Genomic DNA, 11,279 nt, shown 5'->3' with positions numbered 1-11,279 from the left:
GGATAGGTACACATTAAGAGTGGAGCTTATAATAACTGGAGCCCATTAAGATTGAGCCCCAATCCAAACGTGTGGGTTCAGTTGAGAGCCTATGTGGACTTAGGCTCCACCTGGCCAACCATTACCCCCTGGATTGTCTTCAGCACAGAGAAGTAATCGTCTCCATCACCGTCAGAGAGCATTAACTCCTCCAGGCTATATAATATAATGAGTTCATATCTTTTCTCTCGTTGCCTCGTGATGTCTGTGTGGATTCTTCTCTCCCGATCTCACTATGAGGTGTGTGTGTGTGTGTGTGTGTGTGTGTGTGTGTGTGTGTGTGTATAGGACCTATGAGGAGTGCATGGCTTTATTATTGTTATTTTATTATTATTGTTATTTTATTATTATTGTTATTATTATTATTTATTTATTTATTTATTATTATTATTATTGTATTGTTATTATTATTATTTTTATTATTATTATTATTATTATTATTATTATTATGTATTTATTTATTATTATTATTATTATTATGTATTTATTTATTATTATTATTATTATTATTATTATTATTATTATTATTATTATTATTATTATTATTATTATTATTATTATTATTATTATTTTTATCATTATTATTATTATTGTTGTTGTTGTTGTTATCAGTAGGAATCCTTTATTGAGTTTTATTTGCAGTTACTGATTAATTTTTAAATCTCCAATTTCTTGTAAGGAAAAGAATTGATTAAAGAAGGTTGGTTATATATTTTGTCTACTATTGAGTCTTCGTAGAAATTAGTCCCGTTTTCAAGATTTCATTCCCAAAAGATAGAGAACTACTGGATTGGATATATGAATGACCTAATATTAAGTGTAACTGATTGAGTAACAGCTGAGGTAACACAATAGCGACCTGGTATAGTTGAGGAGGGCGAGATGTTGTAAAAGAATAATGATAAGTTTTACTGTTAACCGGAGACAAGCTTTGATGTCGGCTTTGATCATGTTTGAATGTTTGTGGCCATCAGGTATCGTCCAGCTTGTCAGAAAGATATTTTTGGTTCATCAGTCTGAAAAAATATATTAAACCAATTAGAAAAATTATGGCGTCTTCTTTCTCTCACATGAATGTTTTAGTTTCAGACACTCCTTGTGTAAAACTGTAAATAAAACAATAGACATCCCAACACTGCTACAACCTGGAGTATAATATATATGACACAATTTTACCAGCAGTATCTGTCTCACATTCTGTTGTAGCTTGACACACTTGTACGCTCGTGTGCTTTCATAACTATGTACCTCATATGAATAATGTCTCTTAATAATAAAATGCATTTGAAAGACAGAGTGTTTCTTTGGCCACCATTACAGCTGATAGAGGAGAGAAGCTGAATGCATGAACTAATAAAACATTATGTACCGAGAGAAGGATCCATCCTACAGTGTGGACTTTACAAGGACTCCTTAAGTGGCTGGGAGTCAAAGGCGGCCATTAAATGAATGCAATTAGATGAAACTCGAAAATGACAGTTTTAGTCGAAATTAATCTCTTCATATCTAAAGATGCCAATGAACTCTATATTTTTTTTTCACTGACAGACCCAGGTTATGAAAACGGTGAACTCAGCAACAAATGAGAGAAAAGTGACCCATCAAACGCAGCCATCACCTTTAATTCAGCAAACACACGTACAGTACACACGCTTCCATACACTCATGCACACAGACACCATAAACAAACACACACACACACACACACACACACACAAACACACACACATAAGATTTACTGTATTTCTCTTGGGATCTTTCCTCGCCGTAGTCTGATGCATAAATTAACTTAGCGTGACTGATTAAAGACTTGCACACGTACAAAACACACGTATACAGACCCAGACACACAGAGGTGAAATGATATACCAATTTTGGTATGCATCGTACGCATGGCTGAAAATTTGTGTAGGCAAGTTTTTAAATTTATGTTGTTCATATACGTATCTCTCTCTCTCTCTCTCTCTCTCTCTCTCTCTCTCTTTCTCTCTATGTTAATACTTTGTACCATTCCCCTTTACTATAGCCTTAGCCTTTTACTTAACCCTTTACTGCTTTTTATTGTTAGTTAGCCTTTTCAATGATTTTTAGATACCCTTTCAGTATTTTTCTTTACCAAACACGCTCTCGAGGCCAGATCACGCCATAAAACAAGTCATTCTCAGTTGTCACCTCATAGAGTACAGGCATAGAGCTCAGCATAGAAAGAATCCCTGTTACTTTTCCGGATAAAATCCTCACTGTGTAGTAGCGAGAGGTCAACTGATCAACTGTGTTTTATAATACTTTTGTCGGCGTTTAAACAGTTGGGTTTATAATGTAGGACTCTTTTGTTTTTTTTTAGTGTTTCTTTTTGAGTAAATTTGGTCCTAGTGACTTAGACTCATCGTCAATATCTATTTGATCTTGATTTTAAGGTCTAAAAAATCTAAATAATCATGTATATTAATATGACTCAGAGATGACACAAGGCTTACGATAATCATATAGATCTATTATGTCTCATATGACTTACCCAACTCGACAGTGAGAATTGGAAAGAAATCGATCTTGTCTCGTCATCGGTTGGAGAGAAGGCCTTGTGGTATCAGCTTTAACACGGAACTTTGCAGACCGCTGTGGGAAGTTTTCTTGGCGAGAGGATCTATCTCATAGCTCGCCAGGGACCACGGTGACACCATCCTGGTTAAAAGTCTTCTTTAGAGAGAGAGGGGGGGGGGTTATTGGGAGTACAGTACAGTCACCTCAAAAAGGACGCGTCTCCTTCCGAACGAGTCAGTGTCAAAACTAAATGAAATACTGCAGCATCAGCAGTGTTGGGATCCTGAACTAAACACACCTATGAGTATTCTTAGTTATAATGTCCCTTACCTGAGCATGTTATACACATATCCTCTAACATTCCGTTTTGAATGTAAGAGTAAAAAAATATGAACAAATAAAGGATTCCTCACTTCCTCTTTCATTGGTGTTGTCACCCTGACTCTCTCTCTCTCTCTCTCTCTCTCTCTCTCTCTCTCTCTCTCTCTCCTGGGGAAGATGGCATATTATTGAAGTTGTCAGGGAAGAATGTCATTCTTAATACATTTGAAAATTATGCCCTTGATCTGTATTACGTAAAATAAATTTGATGTAACAAATACAAAGGCGCTTATTTTTCAATTGAAAGACGCAATAAAAGTTCCTTATGCACCAGATACAACAAACAAATATTGTAATATGTAGTCAAAGTAGATGCGACCCAAGTGACATCTTATCGTCCACTACCAGCTAAATCTCTTCGGCGGCGAGAATGTATAGAACTGTTTTACGCCCTATGTTTACTCAAAGATTGGATCACTTGTTTTAATATGAATTTACATAATTTAGTGTGGTGGTCTGACCCATAGACACGAGTGGCAAACGCAGGGGTTTAGAGCAGTGCACACAGTGCGTCCCAAACGAGCTGATGAGGACTGAGGACTGGATGATGGTGCGATAATAAATGGCTGCCTTCGTTGCATGGCCCATAAATCTTGTGAAAACGTTACATAATTGTTCTCATGTGTACATCATACTGATGTTTTGGTTAAGATTCGGAAAGGTTGGCCACAGAACTTAATATATACAGGGTATGTCTATATAGGCAGAGCCAATCCCCCCCCCAAAAAAAAAAAAAAAAAAAAAATATATATATATATATATATATATATATATATATATATATATATATATATATATATATATATATATATATATATATATATATATATATATATATATATATATATATATATATATATATATATATATATATATGTATATATATATATATATACGTTTCCATCGAAAAAAATTTTTTTCGAGTAATTTGGACTTCACTTTCACTCACGAACTTACATTTTTGCGGGAAACACTGCTTCCACATGACTCACGCGCCAATCACTTAAAGTCTTGGTGTCACGTGACTGTTTACCAATCAGCATTGCTCTCGGTGTCACCTGATACTCTGGCGTTTGCTCAGTTTCGATTTTTTTTTGTTGGCTAGTAGCAAGATAACGTCTTTCTGCCCGGGTGTTCTTTGTCAACTTGGGAAACTATTCATCGTGTATTTCAAAACAAAGCCGCTGCCATTAACATTTTTAAGGCTCATGGTATTCTGCCAACTTCTGTGAAGTGCTACAGGTGTTCAAACGCAAAATATTGAACGATTGTGGAAGGATGTCAAGAGTTGGGTGCTTCGTGTCGGCAATAAGATGGAACATTGTATTCCAACGAACACAGGACTTTGCTACATCACTTCCTCCTACAAGTAGCGTTACTTTATCCTCTTGCATCTGGTGATTAAGGTAAGTTTATTACATAGCGGGGAGTCCAGGGGAGTTAGGAGGTACAGTAGGTCAGGTCCTTCTGTTTTCGTTAGGTTTCGTTTCGTCAGTTTTTTGTGTGTTTTTACCCCACAATTTCCCTCTACTTCAAAGCCTTGCTCACTTTTTGCAACCAATATTGTTGGTAATTGGGAGGGAGGGTGGTCATATATCCATAACGTTTCATTTGCGACGGAAATAAAGGTAAAATTCGCTTGAAACACCACAAAATAAACAAGAGAAACCTATTTTTGTTAGTCGTTTCCAGGATCGATCTTTTCCGAATCCTTACCGTTTCTTCTGAATGTGATATGAAGGTGATTTTTACCTACGTGAATTTTATTTACGTTCTCATTCACACAAATTGCCCAGTTCATGAACTAGGTAAGATTTTACAAACGTTGCTTAGTAAGACGAAGGAGCAGACTCTGTGTGTGTAAAACCAACAAAGTCTAGTTTTACTACTGAAGTCCTTGTGATGTCATGGTAGAGTCCCCTATTCTTACTTGGAGGTCCCAGGTTCGACACCTGACTAGTGAGGCCTTATTTGTATATGGAGGTCTGCGTTCATTTAGACTTATTGATACTGTATATATATATAGTGTGTGTGCGTGTCATTGCATGATAGTTTGTACACAGGTGCAGGAAAGGAAGGGCTGATAATTATACAGTAAATCCTGGATGAAAATCAGCATACCCTCGAGGCGTACTGTGTAGGGGTGATGGTGGGGCCCCATACACTGTGCCCAGACAACATCACGTCACCAGATAACATCATAACACCTTAAGCTGTGAAAGACTCAAGGTAAACAATTTTAACCTGATCATTAGGTTAACCTTTCATAATTGCTAGTTACTATGTTATGAACTTATAGATACGACAGTCATCAGGTTCTGTTCACTTAATATTAATGATGCAAAATGTGATAGAATGTTGGTGCATTACCACATAACATTAATGACAGGTTTGATATGTAAAAAAAAGTAAAAAAAAAATATACCATCAATATGTAATTCCAAACAATGACCCAACTTAATGTGGAAACGTGGTGGTAACGTTTCTCTATACATTCACGATAAGGGAATAGAGTAACCAAATATTGTTTTCTACAGTATTGGTCTCATATTTGTTTTATTATAATTCAAGATTGTTCTCACATTAGTGATTTGTGAATAAAGTCATCAGGCATGATCAGTTCCACCTGTTGCGACACTCCCGGCAGCTATACTGAACCAGAGCCCTCACAGGGTTCACTCCAGCGGTTCATTATCGTAACTGTTTTAATCAACTCTGCTTCCTTGTCGTCCTCTGTATCTCTCTCTTTATTCAACTTTTTTCTCTCACTTTTTTTTTCTTTCTCTGTCGTTATTCTGGCCACACAATACTCGAGAATAAGCAGTACCTCACACCAACTTTTATTTGAAAAATGTTATACAGTGTCATGAATCACCAACACACACACACACAAGCACACACACACACACACACACTTAGTGAGAAAACATTTTCACCCTGGAATTATTCATCTAAAAGGCAAGTGGCTCAACTGAGATAAAAACACATTTGTTGAAAATCAGAGATGGAGAGAGAGAGAGAGAGAGAGAGAGAGAGAGAGAGATGGGAGGGGGGGGGATGAAAGTGATTTATAATGTCTTTGATGTTCGTGTGTGATATTTTTTGGTGACATTTAGTATTATAGTTCAAAATGTTTATGAAGAAACAACCGTACAGTACAGTGTTAGGTTTAGTTAGGTTTAAAGTGCAGGAACACATAAATTTACATATCGTTAGAGTATCATCAGTAACATTAATATCTTTGTGTATATACTAGTAAGCGTAAAAGAAAATTCAACATTACAGTAGCAATATACTGTAACACTGACACAAGTAATCAGGACCTCAAATTAGGACTCAGGATATTCTGGAGTCGTGTGTGTCGCTTTCATGTCATCAGGGGGATGTTTTAATGTCTATGTCATAACCTTGATAATGATAAGAGAATATTTATCATACAATACCTGGAATACAAACTTACTTCCCGTGGTATAAAGGGCACTGGATAGGTGACTGGATGTGCTTGTCGTTCTGCTTAATATATGCTCTTGAAATATAGTTACAGGTATTACATAAACATTATCACACAAACACTAGCAAAATTACCCGGCTTCAGCATGGGTTAGTTTAGTTTAGGCTAGGCTATCTTTTTTTTTTTTTTTTTTTTTAACTGGGATTAGCCACCCGGACACAGGTCACTAACCCACATCGTGGTCTGGGGAGTGAAAATGTAATAATAATAATAATAAAAATAATAATAATAATGAAAATAATAATGATAATAATAATAATAAAGACATACAAAAATAAAAAAAAAGATCAAAAGTGAGAAACAATATATGTATATTGTGTTGTCAAAGTAAGAGAAACAATTGAGACCCTGCAATTGTGTGCAAATGAGGCAGAAAGTCAGATCAGCAACCTGGGACTTGGTCACGAGTTTTGTGATGCCATATGGCAGCAGGGTATACCATTAGACAACACATTATGCTTCCATTATCTTCCCAGGCGGTAGTACCTCCCTGTTTGTTACCTGCCTACTACCTACTCCCTTGTTTAGTTTAGGCTAGGCTAGTTTAGTTTAGTCTAGTTTAGTTTAGTGTAGGTCATATAAGATGTAAAAATATACCACCATGAGGACCAGCCTGGCATATACTGTTGACTCGACCTGACAGATTCAAGCATGATGGATGAGGCTGCACCATTGTCTTACTACTGGGGTTACGGAGAAGGAGAAAAAGAGAGAGAAAGAAGGAAACAAAGAAGGAGAATAAAACTGAAAGACCGAGTTAAAGATAAATGAATTAGCGGAGAGATGAGGCAGAAGTGGAGAAGGAGAGAATCAGACAGACATGAATGTAGAGTGATGAAAGTACGTGGGAAAAATAATCTCTTCTCTTCTAAAGGATTTGGACTCCAATTTCTCTTCACTAACATCGTTATCCTTTATTTTACTCTTTCCTTACACATTCTCCCTCTCTCTCTCTCATTCTGTCATTTTCACTCTCTCTCTCTCTCTCTCTCTCTCTCTCTCTCTCTCTCTCTGACGTCTTGGTATTCGCCAGATGTGTGCATTAAGAAGGTCCTGTGATACTGTACATAAGCTACACGGTTTATACAGCAGACGAAGCTCAGATTATTCCCCCCGCCCTAGCTACAATGTCTTCCTAGCTAGTTTATAGTGCACCACCCTCTACCACTGTATCTACCACTGTATTGTCCTCAGTATCCCGGTGAATGTAATCATACCACTGAATTGTGTTAGAGATATATCTGTAGTAGGAGGGGGAGGGTGAGGGGGAGGGGGGAGGGGATGTCAAGCGTTAGGGTGAGTTATATGAGTGTATCTCTTTACTAATGGTTGGTCGTTAGTCACAGTCAGATATTCAGATTAGGTCATGTGTGTGTCGGTCTGTTTAGAGACACAATTAATGGCCGTGTGAGTGTATAATGTGCCTGTGTATGTTGACGCCGCTGCAAGGTTTACCGCTGGTGTGTACGTTGGTTGGTATTGATTGTTGAGTGTTAGAGGGACGTACACACACACACACACACACACACACGCACACACACACACACACACTTCACTCTCAGACAAAATTAAATAAAAACGATAAACATGAAAAAGCAGTAAGAGGGAAAAATAGCAAGTAATAATGTTGAACAGTATGTAAGGCCCTATTAGGCATGAACCAAGCGGATGTAAACTCGTCCCGTGATCCGTTACCATGGCAGTGTAAATATTGAACTAATGATGCTGTTGCTGTAGATTAATATAGCCACCGCTGGACACTGTCATGTTGTCGATTTCTTTAACACCAGAAATAATCCTCTTGTTCATCATTATATGAACTGTTACCATAAGACTCTTGGTCAATTAGCGTACGATTAGCACCATAACCATCTATGTGTGGTACAAAACCAAAAATATGATCTAGAGTAATTTTGTAGACATACAGACAGAACCGAAAATAATCAATCACCTACTACGGCAGTCCCTACGTCACCAGTGCGATACTTCTAACACGAGGGCAGTGAATACCAGGAAAATGGTGTCACGTTGTTATTGACCATCCCAGATTCGCTTTAACTACACTTTGAATTCTGATGGATTTGTTAAAGTCTCTCTCTGTTACACTCCCATATCAAACATATTTAATGAGCTTTTCAACAGAGTCAGGTGAGTCACAGGTGAAGATGGTTAGGTTATGGTCCATCAGTACGGTAACTTACCACCTAAGACTTGAAGATGACTTAAATATTTACTATTTTGTTATTTGTTATATATTTTCCTTGGTGCTTATTTTTTTTATACTGTTAGTTACATTATTTATTATTATTATTATTATTATCATTATTATTATTATTATTATTTCACACTGCGTCATATACGACTAAAACACACACACACACACACACACACACACACACACACACACACACACACACACACACACACACACACATTAAGGCCGTCCTCTCACTAATGGCTCGCAAGACTAATATGTGACGTTATGAGGAAAACTCCCTGATGTGAAGACGACCCCGAGAGAGAGAGAGAGATATTAGCTTGACACGTGTACAGAAGAAACAAAAAAATTCATCTTTGCTTGTACTGTACCAAAATTTCCCCCCCCTCCCCACCTCTTTCCCTTAGGTGATTATCCCCCTACAAAGCCAACAGATGTCCCCTGAAGAGTCCTACCGGTGGTCCTTCAAGCTCCCAGGGTGTTAGTTAGGTAGGATCCTCAGACCACCAGAAGAGGGATTTTCTTTATCACTGCCAACTCCTCTCCACCTGAGCCAGAATCTTAAAAGGTTTAAAAGCTAATTCCTCCCTCAACGAAGATGTGATATCAGGTTTATTTGGCTACAATTAAAACAACGACTCAGAGGTGGAGGTTAAAATATTGTTTATTTATTTTTTTTCCCCAATTGGTGTTGTTGGGACAATGTTTCTTTCGTTTATTGTATCCGAACAAAAATATCTCACTATATATTATATCCCAAACAAACAACTAAATACCTTGATTATGATACACAATTCCACTCGGGCATCCACGCAGCCATAAAAATCATATAATGAAAATATTCAATTAATGAACTTTTTTTCCGATGATGTTGTTGTGTCAAAAGTGAAATGAAACGAAGGTCATTTAATTTCCCCCAAAGCCTCAACATGGCGAGTTAGTGACTGTGTTTTCCTCCCTGTTTGTCTCTTTCTATTTTTTTCCCATATTTCTGTCTCTGTTTCCCTCATTTAACTTTAGACACAATTTAGTGAAGAATTTGGTCTTCTACAATTTTATAAAGTCTTTTGGGATATTTAGAGGAAACACTGAACAGCGTAGGTTGGATACAAGCTTCTTCGTTATGTTCACAAGACTAGATTAATTTTCCTTAATTATGAACTAACAGATAACTTTGTTACTGCGGACACCTTAACATTGTAAACGTTTCTATCAATACTCTATTATTTAACTTAATATTGTTAACCATGTTATGATCAAGCCCTTAGAAAGTTAACTCTGCTTTTCTGAATACAAGAATATTATTAAAGTTGATAACCTTCCCAGGTTCATTATCCTGGTCACGCTGGACGCCTGAAGACATATTTATCAATAATAATATCAACCAGACTACATCAGTTCACTCGATTTCTTGTAATAAATAGCTGTCCTCCTCCCCGGTTTAGTCTTGTTATCCCTAATCCTCAAGTTTTCTTCTTCCGTCTTATGAGATGAAGTAACTATTTATCAGAAGCTCAAAAGAAGAAAAGTTTTATACAGAGAAGGAAACATTATTATTCCATCTCATTACTATTTGCATCTATGTTATATTATCGTTATATCTTTTACTATTTCTCCTTTCATTTATAGTTTGGTTTTTATGTGAAGCTGTATCTCTCCCGAGGCGCTAAGGCAGTGGGGTTCCCAGCTGCCCTCCCAGGGTGCTCAGAAAAGAACTGCTGGTCATGCCTATATGTTAAATGTCATAGTATTGCCAACAGCTGCATGTGAAAATTAACAGAATAAAATATCCTAGTAATTTTCTGGTAATGGTGATAATAACAAGGGTTTGTGTTCCTCGATGAGTAAGGTGAAAGTTTAGGGAGAGGATAATGGGATAGGGTGTGTGTGTGTGTGTGTGTGTGTGTGTGTGTGTGTGTGTGTGTGTCTTGCCCGAGACCTGGCACGGGTCTGGGAGTGACGTCATGAAAGAGGCGCCACGCGCGTGATTCACAAGCCCTGGAAATATTGAAATGTTAATTCATGCATTTATAAATCCTTCAAAGTGTAGGAGTTTAGAATCTTTCTAAATGTGGCTCAGGCATTTTTGTGCATAAGTATTGATAGTCACTGGACCAATGGCGAGATAAGACATGAATATTAGGGCCAGGCGCTAAGTTTGAGTGACAATGGTCGTGTAGAATATCCGACCATCAAACACTAATACAACTTACGTCAGGTGATAGTCTGGTGACAGAAAATACATGAACATATGAGCACATGAGAGGGGAAGTATTGATGTTCATTGCGGTGATGCAGTGAGCTACACAAGTCCACACAGACCTGAGTTAAAACGTTAATTTCATGAGAAGATTAATGTAATGAATTACATCTTTAAGTGATGGTCGTCATTGTATCATAGGGAATGTGTGGGCATCTCTCTGTCTCTTTGTCTGTCTGTACATCCGTCTTGGTTTCCGCCAGTTGTCTGCTTTAGGGAAAGTGTGTAATAATGTACATCCTGTTCACCATGTACAGCACAAGACATTATTCAGTACAACACACGAGGCTTAGGTTCCCTCCCTGGCACATTATCTCACTAGTTTATGG

The 11,279-nt window shown here is 37.3% G+C and overlaps 1 protein-coding gene across 1 annotated transcript in view; it reads left to right on the top strand.

Annotated features, from left to right (window-relative positions):
* LOC121874864 (leucine-rich repeat neuronal protein 1-like) overlaps window positions 1-312 on the top strand; it is a 95,411-nt gene extending 95,099 nt beyond the window's left edge. The window contains exon 5 of the mRNA XM_042379157.1: window positions 280-312. The gene's annotated coding sequence lies outside the window, so the exon portion shown is untranslated. The remainder of the gene's footprint in view (window positions 1-279) is intronic.
* Window positions 313-11,279: the final 10,967 nt, after the last annotated feature.

Source organism: Homarus americanus, unplaced genomic scaffold, assembly GCF_018991925.1.
Source record: "Homarus americanus isolate GMGI-L3 unplaced genomic scaffold, GMGI_Hamer_2.0 scaffold56009, whole genome shotgun sequence".
In the NCBI taxonomy this organism is placed as follows: domain Eukaryota; kingdom Metazoa; phylum Arthropoda; class Malacostraca; order Decapoda; family Nephropidae; genus Homarus; species Homarus americanus.
This window is presented reverse-complemented; position numbering and strand designations above follow the sequence as displayed.